The sequence below is a fragment of the Etheostoma spectabile genome, chromosome 19 (assembly GCF_008692095.1).
Source record: "Etheostoma spectabile isolate EspeVRDwgs_2016 chromosome 19, UIUC_Espe_1.0, whole genome shotgun sequence".
Taxonomy (NCBI): domain Eukaryota; kingdom Metazoa; phylum Chordata; class Actinopteri; order Perciformes; family Percidae; genus Etheostoma; species Etheostoma spectabile.
This window is the reverse complement of record NC_045751.1, coordinates 2,522,707-2,538,019: the sequence shown is the minus strand read 5'-3', so window position 1 is coordinate 2,538,019 and position 15,313 is coordinate 2,522,707. Positions and strand designations below refer to the sequence as shown.

At 39.9% G+C, this 15,313-nt stretch overlaps 1 long non-coding RNA gene across 1 annotated transcript in view; it reads left to right on the top strand.

The window, feature by feature from the left end:
- The window catches only part of LOC116669366 (uncharacterized), a 19,111-nt gene extending 6,670 nt beyond the window's left edge, over positions 1-12,441 (top strand). The window contains exon 3 of the long non-coding RNA XR_004326761.1: positions 12,305-12,441. This is a non-coding gene — a long non-coding RNA (uncharacterized LOC116669366). The remainder of the gene's footprint in view (positions 1-12,304) is intronic.
- The last annotated feature ends 2,872 nt before the right edge of the window (positions 12,442-15,313 follow it).

Below are 15,313 nucleotides of genomic sequence, written 5' to 3'. Positions count from 1 at the left end.
AGGTCTGATCAATTTATCAAACTAACGAGCTGGCCCCCTAGTCGACCACAACCTGTAATTTAGAGGAAGCAACATGCAGTCACTGTCATTCACGTTAGCTGTTATTACGTTACGTTATGTATTATTCCTAAATAGAGCAATTTATGTAATCTTTTAAAAATTACTTTTTATTTTATTTATTTGATTAGGACAATGCACATTAATGAATATTTCTGTAAATGCACCAGTGTTAGCCAATTGGCTAGTTTTCAACTGTAGGTACTACCTAGGAGTGCTGTATCTTTTATGGATGGGAAGAAAAACCGGAGTACCAGAGGAACCCAGAGAACATACAAACTCCACACAGAAAGGCCCGGCACGACCTGGATTCGAACCAAGAACCTTCTTGCTGCGAGGCAGAAGTGCTAACCACTTAGCCACCGTGCTGCCATTTCTTTTTACATCGGAATATACACTCACTTTAAGGATTATTAGGAACACCTGTTCAGTTTCTTATTAATGCCATTATCTAATCAACCAATCACATGGCAGTTACTTCAATGCATTTAGGGGTGTGGTCCTGGTCATGACAATCTCCTGAACTCCAAACTGAATGTCAGAATGGGAAAGAAAGGGGATTTAAGCAATTTTGAGCGTGGCATGGTTGTTGGTGCCAGACGGGCCGGTCTGAGTATTTCACGATCTGCTCAGTTACTGGGATTTTCACGTGCAACCATTTCTAGGGTTTACAAAGAATGGTGTGAAAAGGGAAAAACATCCAGTTTGCGGCAGTCCTGTGGGCGAAAATGCCTTGTTGATGCTAGAGGTCAGAGGAGAATAGGCCAACTGATTCAAGCTGATAGAAGAGCAACTTCGTCTGAAATAACCACTTGTTACAACCGAGGTATGCAGCAAAGCAATTGTGAAGCCAGACACGCACAACCTTGAGGCGGATGAGCTACAACAGCAGAAGACCCCACCGGGTACCACTCATCTCCACTACAAATAGTAAAAAGAGGCTACAATTAGCAAGAGCTCACCAAATTGGACAGTTGAAGACTGGAAAATGTTGCCTGGTCTGATGAGTCTCGATTTGTTGAGACATTCAGATGGTAGAGTCAGATTTGGCGTAAACAGAATGAGAGCATGGATCCATCATGCCTTGTTACCACTGTGCAGGCTGGTGGTGGTGGTGTGGTGTGGTGGTGTAATGGTGTGGAGGATGTTTGTTGGCACACTTTAGGCCCTTAGTGCCAATCGGCATCGTTTAAATGCCACGGCCTACCTGAGCATTGTTTCTGACCATGTCATCCCTTTATGGCCACCATGTACCCATCCTCTGATGGCTACTTCCAGCAGGATAATGCACCATGTCACAAAGCTTGAATCATTACAAATTGGTTTCTTGAACATGACAATGAGTTCACTGTCTAAAATGGCCCCACAGTCACCAGATCTCAACCCAGTAGAGCATCTTTGGGATGTGGTGGAACGGGAGGTTCGTGCCTGGATGTGCATCCCACAATCTCCTCAACTGCAGATGCTATCTTCATATGGGCCAACATTTCTAAAGAATGCTTTCAGCACCTTGTTGAATCAATGCCACGTAGAATTAAGGCAGTTCTGAAGGTGAAAGGGGGTCAAAAATAGTATTAGTATGGTGTTCCTAATAATCCTAAGGTGAGTGTATATCGCAGGGGAAAAAAATATTGCAATGTGATTTTTCCAATATCGTGCAGCCCTAGTCCGTCCGATGTAGATATGTCCATACTATTCATGTGGATTTGTTTTTTAACATCCTGTTATGATGTATGTAGTGTTCAGTTCGTCAGACGAGACTAAATATGTTCGTCAACGACCTTTTTTCCGAGACGATGACAAGATTGCACCAATGTCAAAAAACGCTGACTAAGAACTAAATTAACATGCATTATTGTTGACGACAAAAGACAGACTAAAATAAAAATTAATATAAAATCTCTCTTCATTTTCGTCTACAATAGTCTATTTTTTCCTCATGAAATTGAACTAGTGCAGCGCCTGTTTGGAGCCACGCGGCTCATCAGGCGCGGCTGCGGCTCAACTACAGATTTGGCGTGTCCTTTTTTTTTTTTCTAGCCGTCACACATCCAAGTAGCGATGTGTCCGGGGGGAGGAAAGAAGCCCGGTTCAGCCTGCTGGAGAAGCCGCTACAGTGCGTAGCGATGTGCCCCAGGCAAGGGGAGGAAGGGGGGGAGGGAGGCGTTTCAGCAACAAAAGCTTTATGAATACTTTATATGCAAACAAAATTATCATTCAGTCACATTTTCCAACTGGCACTCAGCAACATAGCGTAGTCATAGTGGATCTGGAAAGATGCGTTCTGAAGTAAAGACTTGCTTGGATTTAATAGCATTAGTTGAGTCAGGAAAGGAACGGAAATAAATGTACTTGTAAAACCCGTTTTAAGTAATATGTTATAATCTTTGGTTTGGGGAAAGGTATCAAGTCTTCTTAAGTCAAAAAGCTCAAGTCCATGTGGAGCCACCAATAGTCGAAATTCTCGAGTAGAATCTAAAGTCATCAAATTTGTGACTTGTGTCTTACAATACAGAGATTACTCTGAAAAACCCAGCTATATTCAAATTCCTTTTGCAATTAAAAGGTCCCATGACATGGTGCTTTTGGATGCTTTATATAGACCTTAGTGGTCCCCTATACGTATCGGAAGTCTCTTTTATATAGACCTTAGTGGTCCCCTAATACTGTATTGAAGTCTCTTTTATATAGACCTTAGTGGTCCCCTAATACTGTATCAGAAGTTTTATATAGACCTAGTGGTCCCTAATACTGCATATGAGTCTTTTATATAGACCTTAGTGGTCCCCATTACGTATCTGAAGTCTCTTTTATATAGACCTTAGTGGTCCTAATACTGTATCTGAAGTCTCTTTATATAGACCTTAGTGGCCCCTAATACTGTATCTGAAGTCTCTTTTATATAGACCTTAGTGGCCCCTAATACTGTATCTGAAGTCTCTTTATATACTTAGTGGCCCCCTACTAACTGTAGAAGTCTTTTATATAGACCTTAGTGGTCTGAAGTCTCTTTCCCAAAATTCAGCCTTGGTACAGAATTACACACTAGTTACAGCCACTGTAACTTTTATTGTGTTTTATGTGTCCTAATGTTCTATTTTGTTTTAACTGTCTATTCATGTGTTTTATTGGTTTTAATGCTTATGACTTTTAACTGTTTGTACTTGTGTTTTATCTGTTTAACTGATTTGTGTAAAGCACTTTGAATTGCCCTGTTGCTGAAATGTGCTATACAATAAAGTGCTTGCCTTGCCTAGAGAGGTAACCTTGTCCTTATGACCTCATTAAGGGCAAGATTCTAGCTCGGCCCATCTGAGCTTTCATTTTCTCAAAGGCAGAGCAGGCAATGGGACCTTTAATGACATCATTCGACTGAATGCCTACATGGAAGAGTATTTATAAAAAAAAAAAAAAAAAAATCTATATTAAATAAGTCCGCCCCTCAGAAGCGTGTTCAATCTGTAGTCTCCTCTGTCGTCTATTCCTGCTCATTTCTGTCAAAAATAAATATAGAGCGCTGTGATATGACAACATTTTCTTCTCATTCGGCAAATAAACTGGTCAGTAAACATGCTTCTCCTTCTGTTCAGCAGCTTTGAAGATTTGCCTGCTCTCTGTAACACATTAACACTTGCGGATATAACCAGGCTTTATAATTAAAATGTACCACTAACTCAAAAATAGTAGTAATAGTAATATTAGCGATAATTTGATTGGGGGTGCACTTTTTCAACATTGTATAGCTTGTGGAAAAGTATTAACCAAAAAAAACAATTATGTGCCACACAAGTGATCATAACAAGACAAGAAAATGTCCACAAGGAGAAAAGCTGAATAGTAAATAACAATCCAGGGATAATCATGATCATTTGCAGTTACAATAAAAATGGTGCAGACATACTGAACATATGCAAAGCTAAATTCATAAAGGATAAATCCGTTGAGTACAATATTGTAATTACCTCTGGTTGATGGGTATTGGAGGTTAGGATAATAAAAGCTTGGTCTTTGTATACACTGCACTGCTTTCAGCTGCTTCCTGGATCTAAAACCTGAATTCTCTTGCTGCTTCAAAGCAGATCCCGAGCAAAGTGTTTCACCTCTGTGCGCCAGCGTTTTTGATAAGCACAAAGACATCTTAACCACTGTCAGTCAGCTATCGTAGCAGCAGGGCCAGAGACAGGCAGGCCAACAAACACAACAACCAACACTCCTCCATCTAACTATCGTGGAATAAATGGGCAAAAGCAGCAGGGAGGCAATAACCAGGTGGAGAAACCTGCTCGCTCGCACGACAAACAGCCAATTCAGCTCAAGACACCCAAATGATATTGCGCATGTGGGTCTCGGCCCAACGAAGTGTAAATAAGCATTTCCATGCTCAGCATTGGGTGTATAACATGGTGTCAGGTAGCCGCAGAATGTAGAGAGGCAGCGGGAGCAATCAGCCAACCTTCGTTCCGCTGAGATGGAGGGCCACCGCCGCACACACAAACAACCAATCGCCACAGGACAGTGATTGATGTCTCATCCCGCTTTGAAATCCATCATCCAGGCCAAGTGGCTGTCGAGACCTCGCCTGACAGATTGTTAACACAGCTTAATATGCATCACCCTGGCAATAGTTCATTAATTTTTATTATGTGGGCCTGGGTTTTGTAAGCCATTGTTCAACCTGTATGTAATACACCAAGGTCTTTGGTGTCCACAGTGAGACATGGTAAGTAATGCTGAATTTCCTTTACTTCCATCCTCGTGAAAAATAATTCTCATATTGGGAGGAAAATTGAACTTTTGCACCTGATGCTAAAACCCACAAGGTGTACAGACGTCCTTGTAAAGAAGATAAGGAGAAAGGAATGACAACATAATCTGACAAAACGTCTATCATATAGATGTTTTATTGTAGCTGGTTTGATTTGCATTGAGAGATCATTTTAGGGAGAGTTCCCCATGCCTATCTCTATGTATGGTGAGGGTATGTGATGATCTTGATCCATGAAATAACTGGCCTTTAAAAATAAAAATGTGTCTGCCTCTATGGTAATTACATGTGTAAAATGTTACTGTGTATAACTAACACACATAAGTATGTGTGTAACTATGCTCCCTGTAGTAAGGAAGAACGTGTATTTATTTAAATCATTTTTCATTCACAAAGAAAATAGGTGTCCTTAAAAGGTTGGATTTTCCAATTTTTTTTTTAAATATAAGGCATTAAGATCAATTTCCAAAAGAGTTTTTTTTTCCTCTTTTTAATCAACTTTAGCATGGGTGTGTAAACTTCTTAAGCCACTGTATGTTGATTTCTGGCTTCAACACTTCATTAGCAATTTCCAATGCAATTCTACTTGCGAGCGTGGTGAGGCAACAGTTGGGTTATTCTTTAGATCTGTGAAATCCATCGCATCTTGCCAGTGTCATTCATGCTACCTCACGCTTAAAGTTTACCGAGAGACTGCGAATAATACAGGCAGCCACTGTCTCCTTGCCAGGGGTTTAAATCCCTGTGGCACTTCTAGCTTACTTCTGCTCAGTTTCTCAAAGAACTATTTTGTGCAAATAAGTATGGAGGAGCTTGCATTAGTTAGCGGGCATATTCTTTAATGTACTTTGGCATTCTGACAAGTTTTTTTTCCTCAGGTCTTATGGCGGTGCCCTTGCACACCACGTCCTGCACACCCTGTGACTATGGAAGGTAAAACCTTTGCCAAAAGGTTGAATGAATGCCAATGTGCGCGGGTCTTCTTCGTTCCTAACGCGAGTGAAGCCACCCAAGGGGCTAGCTGAATACCTCGGTTCTTCCACCCACATGGAGCTTTCTGTTTATCATCCGCCATCTTGACAAGTTGTTCCTCATCCCCCGCACGTGTGTCCTCCTCGACCGTGTCCTCCTCCGTTGGCTGGGGAAGTCACAGGAGAAAAAAAAGAAAAAAAAAAAAAAAAGGGGGAGGAGAGGTGCCTTCATGGCGAGGGTATTTTTCTCCCTGATCCCTGTCTGATAAGTGTGTTGCTCTTTTGTGTCTGGGGCTGCTCTTAATCAAGAGGAGGAGGAACATAGTAAGAATTTAGAGGGGCTGCTGATAAGGAAAGCATCTGTTTAACAGTTTTTTCTTACATGCAGGGTTACGAGACAAAAGGCATTTGGCCACAGGAATGGCAGATAAAAAGGGTACAGCACATAATGCAGATGTATTCCGAGCACTGCAGACATACTGAAGCTATTCAGTGAAATCTCTTTGCTCAGATTCCAGTTGCTAATGAAATTGATGGTATCTTTTTTTGATAGCAGTCTCACTGCTTTTATGATAACTGTATTACATGGGAAAGAGGCCATGCCCTGTGCATGCATTCCATATATCACTGTGCCTGATCAACGCACTCTGTGTGCCAACACTGCCGACGCCCCCGAAGCAGCAGTGAAGAAAGGCCGGAGGAGCAGCGTCAGCTGGACTTGACTTTAGACTGCGAGCGGTTTCTGATGGACAGTTCCTTTCTAGTGTGTGCGTCCATGGAAATGGAGGTTGATTGTTGTGTTAGGTTCCATCCATCAGTGTTTATATTAGCCGTGGATGTATTTTAGGTTTCGGTTAGTAACGATGGGATTCAGAGCTAGCCGTAACGGTCTGAACTGTGATTTACGTGTATGTTTCTATGCTGTGCACAAAGTATTTTGGTTGTGTGTTCTGTTTAAGAGCTTGTATAATTCTTATGACAGAGTATATACAGTGGCTGGAGAAAGTTTACACACCAAGGCTGAAGTTCATTAAAGAAGAATTAAAAACATCTTTAGAAATTGATCTCAATGCCTTTATTCAAACATTCAGGAAAATCCAACCTTTAAGGACACCAATTTTTGTGAATGAATTATGTATTGTAAATAAATAAATGTTTCTTCATAAAAACAGGAGAGTAAGTATACATACCCCTATGTTAAATCCCATAGAGGCAGGCACTTTTATTTTTAAAGGCCGGTTATTTCATTGATCAGGATACTATGCATCCTGATAAAGTTCTCTTGGCCTTTGGAATTAATTCCCCCCCCCCACATCATCCTACTCTTCACTATACCTGAGATGGGCACGGTTTTATTTTAGTTAGCCTAACAGCTGATCTGCATGAGAGATGATCTTAATGAAAGTTCCCCATGCTCTGCTGGCCACTGAGCGGTCCATTGGAGCGGTTGGCGTTAAGGGCCTTGCTCAAGGGCACTCATTTCCCCACCCTGATTTTATCCTGTTGGTCTGGGGACTGAACCCCTATCAAAGCTCTCTTCTCTAACCTCTAGGCTTATGCTATCGGTAGATGGCTATGTTTTAGCTTAGGTCTGGATTTGCTGTCGGCCTGTAATTATCCTCTCTAAAGCGTCTGTATTGCTGTGACTTGTTGTTACAGAACCACACACACACAAAGAAACATGAGCCTATTTGTTTACATAAACCGCATAAACTCTGAAAAACTCTCACCTGAACATCAAAATAGCGTCCTGACCCATCACACTGAAGTGAGTTGCAACACCTTTAAACCATATTTACATATTCCTCAACATTATCCATCCCCGCGCAATTTGCCTGGTGCCATACTAGAGAATAATTACGTCGAGTGCAAATCTATATAGTTTATATGCGAGTGAAATAGAGCAAATCACAGAGGATGAAAAGCATCTCTTTTCAAGTGCAGTGTCTTGTGACAGGAGGGGAGTGGACACAAATTTAGCATTCAAAGCCTTTCCACTGCTGACATCCGACTTTATACCTGTAATCGCCTCTCACAAATATATTTAGCCTCCGCCGTCTCCACTGGCTGCTTCCCCAGGGAAATAACCATTCCCGTGCCGACATGGCGGTGTGTTCTCTATAAGATCAAACAGGCTGGTTCTGAATTGCCAAGGCCCTGAGGGTCCATGCTGCCAAACCCATGAACTGTCTTTGTTAATGCCTGCTGGTCAACTCCAAGAACTCCGAAGGGGCTTTGCTCCTCGAGGACATGCCACGGCGAGAGGCATCACATATTGGATAAGTTACAAGTTAGAAAAGAAAGACTAAGTAAGACCGTGAGTGGCAGGAAGTCACACTCCGCCTTTGCCGGAGATCAAATTTAGGCTTCCTACCTCGGTTCTGAAGCGTTTCGTCTCTTCCTACCCACTCTCATCCTTAAATACCCCAATTAGAGAACTTATTTGTGTGTGTGGGCTTCTACTCAGTTCAAACAAGAACAATCATAGAGCATCACTGGCACGGTGGACAAAAACAGAAACCCAGCACTTGGCAGAGGGTGAAGCATTGGCCTGGCTTCTGAGGAAACTTTGTTCCACTTTCTCTCCACTTTTCACTGGTCTCACAGTGCGTTGGATTTGTTTTCTCCAAAAATCATGATCAGCACATATGTTTCATGGGGAAAAAAATTTCATCCCGTCATGATAAATTTAACATCGTACAAGCAACCTTTTTTTTTTTGGTGTGTGGGGTGTGTTGGGGAGGGGGTTCCTCATTTACGAAGCCTTCAAAGAGAGAAAACAAAAAATAGACAATAAATTCTCTTTTTTCCAGCAGCTATTTTCGAAGGGATGATGCAACACTGGTCCATGAAGGGAGCCATCTCAAGACGGAGAAATGAGGGAAGATGTTGGCTCTTTCACTCAGGAGGCAACCTCTCTCGTTCTCATCCCATTAGGTGGAGGTTTCCCGTTAATATTCAACACCGCACACTGAATATTTCACGTGTGCAAGTTTATGATCAACGTACTGTATAGAAATTGGTATGAACAGAAAATTCTTAAATAGACCTTAACCCTTGTGTTGTCTTCCCGTCAAAATTGAAAATCACTTTTGACGCTTTTTATCAATGTTTTCTTACTTTTTGTCCCTTTTTTTCAATGTTTGTCACTTAACTTATAACTTAGTTTACAGTATTTTTGGAACTATGGTCAATAAACCTTATTTATGGAAATTATACCTAATGTTTGATTTAGAAAAGTAGAAATTAGGAATTATTTACACTAAAATTAAAAGACATGGATGTTGATGGAAATCACAGATTGGAATATGTTAACTTTTACTCAATACTATTTCAAAGCATTTTTTTTTCCAAATGCTATAACATTGAATACGACACCCCTAAAGTTAATGGAAGTAGAGATTTGTACTTGCCAAAGAGCGTTGTGTAGAATCGATCATGTATTTTGGGTGATTAAAAAGGAGTTGATATAGGAAAACGGTCATGTGACCCGAGGACAACATGAGGGTTAAAGACCAATTATTGTGATATGTGTCACAACATTCCTCTAGAGGTTAGTAGTCACCGACTGTAATCTTTCTTTATAAATACATATAGAAATAGTTTGAAGGGTGTTTTTGTTGCCTGAGTGAAGAAAAGCCAGTGTTTGGGTTATGTATGTTCTAGTTCCACAGTTGCTTCCCCTAAGCCATTCTGATCTCAGAGTACACTCAATGCTTTCCCCATGGGTTTAATTATCTGTGAGTGTTGCAAAAGGTAAAAAGGGGGCGTCTTTCATGTATCCTGACCGCTTTCAATGTAATGCTTCTGCTAATCAGACAGAGATAAGGAGCAGTGCTTCATGTTGGGCATATGTATTAAAAGTCTTTTATTTCTATGCTAATTAATAAAAAGGGAAATTTAATTGATGGATTTATGAGGCTTCTCGAATATCATTCAGAAATAGAGCCGTTTGACGTACAGCGAGATGGAAAAGGTGTGGTTTTCCCCTTCAGTATTCACGGGCACAAAGAGTCAGCGGGCACTTGATAACATGCTTTCTTACGGTCCCATGTGAGTGCCGTGAAAGATTAAATGAAATATGAAACAGTGTTTGTATAACAACACCTTTATATTCATACGTTTCATTTTGAAGTTGCCTCCTCATTAATACTGGCTAATTATGGCTGTAACACTTCGGACTGGTAGCGGAAACATGCTTGGAGAGAAGAACGCTTTCTCGAAGACACTCCAAACAACGACTGAGGCAGTGTAATTTACAGCACAGCGCCCTAGATTACAGAGAAGCCTGTTTGTGTTCATGTGTGTGAGATCTTACATACATCGTGTACTTTGCACCTATTCTACGCGCATCTAAATGCATTTTTAGGTAAAAAATCTGTCACTTCACACTAGGCCTGCATGATTAATTGTTATACAATCGCAATCTCGATTCACCCGGTTCATGATTTAATTAATGACTTTGATTCTCATTAATTTTACAGCTGACTGCATCACAAGCCTACGACTGACTGGATAAAAAAGGTCTTAAAGTGCTCCCCAGGGCTGCGATGCTCTCCCTTCTCTTCATTGAAGCCTCTATGTGTACAGTTGTGGTGATACACAACGTGCTATAGGTGCCAAAAACATCATTGTTTGGTACTACCATTGTTTTGTCATGGTCTGTGTGCATAACATCGGGCGAGAATCGTGATACCAATTCTAAGCTAAAAAAAAAAAAAAAAATCGTGATTCAATTTTTTCCCCCAAATCGTGCAGGCCTACATCACACAGGATGACAACAATTTCATTTTGACAGCAAGAAACTTGCATAGTTTGTCCCATAGGACGCTCAACAACGTCCCTGTTGGTGCCACTGATTTTTGTTTTGTATGTGTTTTTTGTCCCGGACTTTAAGGGTCATTTTATTTGTATTTTTATACATTTATTTATCAGACCTTCAATATATTTTGATGTCCTCTGATCTGTTACAATAAAACAGAACTAAGACAATAAAACATATCATATTTTAGTGAGAACTTATAAATTACTACAAATAACTAATGTAAGGGAAATCCGTTTAGGTTTTACTATTAGGAGTATACGTATGTCACGGATGTTAAATAAATAAGCTTCAGCTGGAGTCAGATTTACTTACGAGCAACACTGTCGACCGCATCAGTGATCTCTTTCTATTCAACATTTTCATACAGCCTAATCCAGTTTTTAGGAAGCTCACATGTATCTGCGCTTGTTTCTACGTTTGGTTGATAAATGAGGGCCACCGTGTGTTATCCTAATTATATATATATTATATATATAATATATATATATATATATATATTATATTATATATATATATATACACCCACACACACACACACAACAAACACAAACCACACACACACACACACACACACACACAAACACTTAGAAATTCCATTGCCCTCCATTATAGACAGAATCCCAGCTGAGATCAGTTGCATTGTTTTTTAACCAGGGCAGCAGTTTTCAGATTACATTATGTGCTGACATAATTGCGAAAGGGTTCGCCAGTGTTTTTCTAGTTAGTTTTAAAATGATATCGATTTTTAAACATAATGTGCCTTTGGATGATGAATTTATGTTGGTGATAATGGTATATTTAGATATTGCATTAAGATCAGCCCCCACTCAGATCAGCTGGTATTCTGTCTATAATGGAGTGTATGGAAATTTTAAGTGACCTCAAACTTTGGACCGGTAGGTATCTACATTACCCATTACCACCAACCATCATTCAATCATCCAAAGGCACATTATTTTACTAATCTGATATAATTTTAAAAAACTAACTAGAAAAACACTGGCGAACCTTTATGCAATTATTTCAGCATAATGTAATCTGAAAACTGCTGCCCTGGTTAAAAAAACAATGCTACTGATCTCAGCTGGGATTCTGTCATAATGGGTGCAATGGAAATTTCTAAGTGACCCCAAACTTTGACCGGTAGTGAGTGAGTGAGGTGAGTGGTGTGTGTGTGTGTGTGTGTGTGTGTGTGTGTGGGTGTGTGATTATTATATATATATATATATATATATATATGTTGGGCTCGGTTGCATTGATGGACGTAAAACCCAAAACGTCGACGCCAGCAACAGAGCTGACTAATTACAAAGTCGACTAGTTGATGCTCCTAACGTTTTTCATTTAGAAACTCATGCACTTCTGGGAAAAAGTAATTACAGATTTTAGATTCAACTTGCACAAAACCAACTTGCAACAACGATAGAATTCATGCGTCGACATAGAAAAAATATGCACATGTTGATCGACAGCTGTTAACACCTGAACACTATATTGTGACAGAAACTAGCAGCCAGCAAACAGTGACATCTAAACAGTTAGCTGAAAGTAATGCATTAGTGGTTGGAGAGCTAAAAGTACTGGTTACATTGCAGGCCTAATAGCTTTAGATTTATTTATCATTACTTAACATGTTAACAGGCGTCAGATGCTTAGAGCACATTTAAACATTTGTTGTCACACCAGCAAACATCTCCACTATCGCTAGCTACCTGTCCCCAGAAAACACTGGTAAAAACATCTCACTATCTTCTAGCTGCTGTCCCCAAACACCGTAAAAAACTTCTCACTATATGCTAGCTGCCTGTCCCCTGAACACACTGAAGAACATCTCACTATTTGCTAACTGCCTGTCCCCTGAACACACTGTAAAAACATCTCACTATTTGCTAGCTGCCTGTCCCCAGAACACACTGTAAAAACATCTCCTTTGAACGTCGACAGGAATGACGTCACAACATTGCTTAGAGCATACTTAAGTTTTAGCTTTCCATTACTTTGAGGATAATTAATAATGGGATAAATGGTAGAAATACTTCGCTAAATTAACGGATAAAGAGTTGAAAAAGCTAGCTAAAGCAATAAATACTGTAGAGAAACAGCTAAATTATCTGATAAATGCTTTAAATGTTTAGCTAAAATAGCTAGTAATGGATAAATTTACAAGAGTACACATGTAAACTAGCCAAAACAAGCGACACACTGACAGTTCAATTGAAAACGTACGTACTTTAGAAATTAATTTGTTAAATAACACCACCAACATGAGGGTGGCATCGCTGCAGGGGTGCGTCCATCTCACAGGGCTGTGGGGGTACAACGCACAACAGTGTCCTTACTGCGGCAGCTATTTTTACAAACACCACATTCTGGCTTTTCAACCAATTCATGAATATTGCCGCGGCTCTTTCTTAGCCAAAGGGCATAACATTAAAACACTGCCTTCAATGTGTAGATTCCCGACTCCTTAGGTTAAACACATATTGTGAACTCCACTGTCAACATCAGCATGTGCGTGTATAATTAGACCAGTGGAATTGTTCCAGCCGGAGCTCACCTCACAGACAAAAGTACTTCGCTAACTTCATAAAACATTCAAGTCCCCGGGAGACCTGCTGGCAGACTGCTACTTGCTCTTTGAAAGTAAGTTAGAAAATTTAATCAGGTTGTTTGTGATCCAGTTTGCACATTAACTATTGATATCCCAAGCTTGTGCGATTACATGGCATGGTACGACTAATTACATTAATAAGCTACTAATTACATCCTAAGGGTCGCGTAAAATTGTTGGCTGTCATTTCTATGCCAAACTAACATCCAGGGCAGGTGTGCTAATAAGCCTTCAAAATGAGATGCCTGTGTATTGGATTACACTGTACTTATCCTGTCTTATTCTCGGTGCCTCTCTTTTTCATCCACATTGATAGCATAATGCAAGCTGGCAACTGTGTGTGCTTCCTAAATAGGCAAATCACCCATACAGAAGTGTTGTGCTGCTATGTTAATGTTATAGACCTAAACAGGGTATCGTTTGCTTCATATCCAAAGTGGAGGGCTTTTATTATTCTGGTTCTGCCGTATGACACTTGGTTGTGTCCCAGTAAGACCTCGCTGAAACTGGGTCGAATGTTAAATCGCTGTTGAATCCAGAGCAGAGCAGGAGAGGCTCAAAAAGAGGCTTGGTGTTCCCAAAAAGAAAAAGTTAGGATGGTAACGGCATATTCTTGTCATTTGGTGAGGTTTCATCACACAGTGTGGACTGATTGGAATTCCAAAGCTGATATGTCAATGTGAAAATGAACACGTGCCGCTTGTTAATTAGGTATTTAATAATCAATTATGAATGTTGCAGTACGATGCAATTAGTTGGTAAGATATGTAAACATAATGCCACCACAGCATACGTAGTTTCTTTTTACTACTTCATGCAAAGAGTTATAGTATAATGGCTTTTTTTGTGTTGAGTGATTTGCATGTTTCCAGGGTTTTTATGCTTTTGGCGATCAGCACAGAATGAACTTGATTATATATTCAAATTATGCTGCACGTCATTTTCGACTTCTCAGTGCAAGTCACCTCCACATCTGAGGCTGCTCTTGACACGTCATGAGTAACTGGCCAGATGCAGCGTCTCTTGCCTCCTGGTGCGCGTCATTCTCAGGTCTGATACGGGGCTCGCTGCTCAGTCGTTTCACCCAAAAGCTACCAGGGCTTTAAAAGGTGATGCAAGAAAATGTTGGGAGTACTTCCCTGTTTTCTGTCTCAAACGTATCAAAACATTTGAATTTAGACAGTAGACGGCAGAGTGAAGAGCGTGCTCATCAAACTCTGCTCTGACAGGCTTCCGACGTTACACCCAGTCTGTGAGAGTGTTACCCCAGTTACACACAGGGTGGGGAGGCTGATAGAGAACGGGTTTAGGTGGGGGGGTGTCTCCATTTTTGGTCACCATTCAGTTGTGAGTAATGTTTGAAGATAATAGGTTTATCACCAGTCCTTGAAAATTAGACCGATATATCGGTGGGCTGATATCAGCCAACATTAGCATTTCTGATCGATCGGTATTTAATGGATGACATAGATAGAAGATAGATATATCTTTCTTTAAATATTTTCATTAGAATCATTTCTAAACATTTATATCTTAGTTTGTATTTTTATACATTTTAGTCATCAGAACTTTTAAATATTTTGATGTTCCTCTGTTCTGTTGTGACAAAAAATTATATAATTTTAGTGAGAACTCATAAATAACAACAATAACTATGTTAGGGAAATCTTTATGTTTTGTAACGCGTTTCCGATTTTTTTATTTGATTTTTAAATAACGAAATATTTGGTATGGGTTTTGGCCTTAAAAATCATTTATTGGTCGGGCTCTATGAAAATAGCTTGCAAAAAAGAATAAAATATGTGAAGGAAGTTCTGTGAAAAATGCTATGAACAATGCTAATCATGCTAGTTAATAGTGGCTGGGACAATTTGACTCTTTCACAATACTTGGGTGCAATTCGATTTGTACTGCAATTTAAAATAATGGTTAAGTCATTGTGATTCCAGAAAGTACATACAATTCGATAGTGTCAAGTACTGCAATTTATTTTCCTTCTTTAACACTAACAAGTTTCACATGTCATAGATGTGGTCATTTGATTAATGTTTGATTCAAATGTTGATTAAGGCAGCTTTAAATAA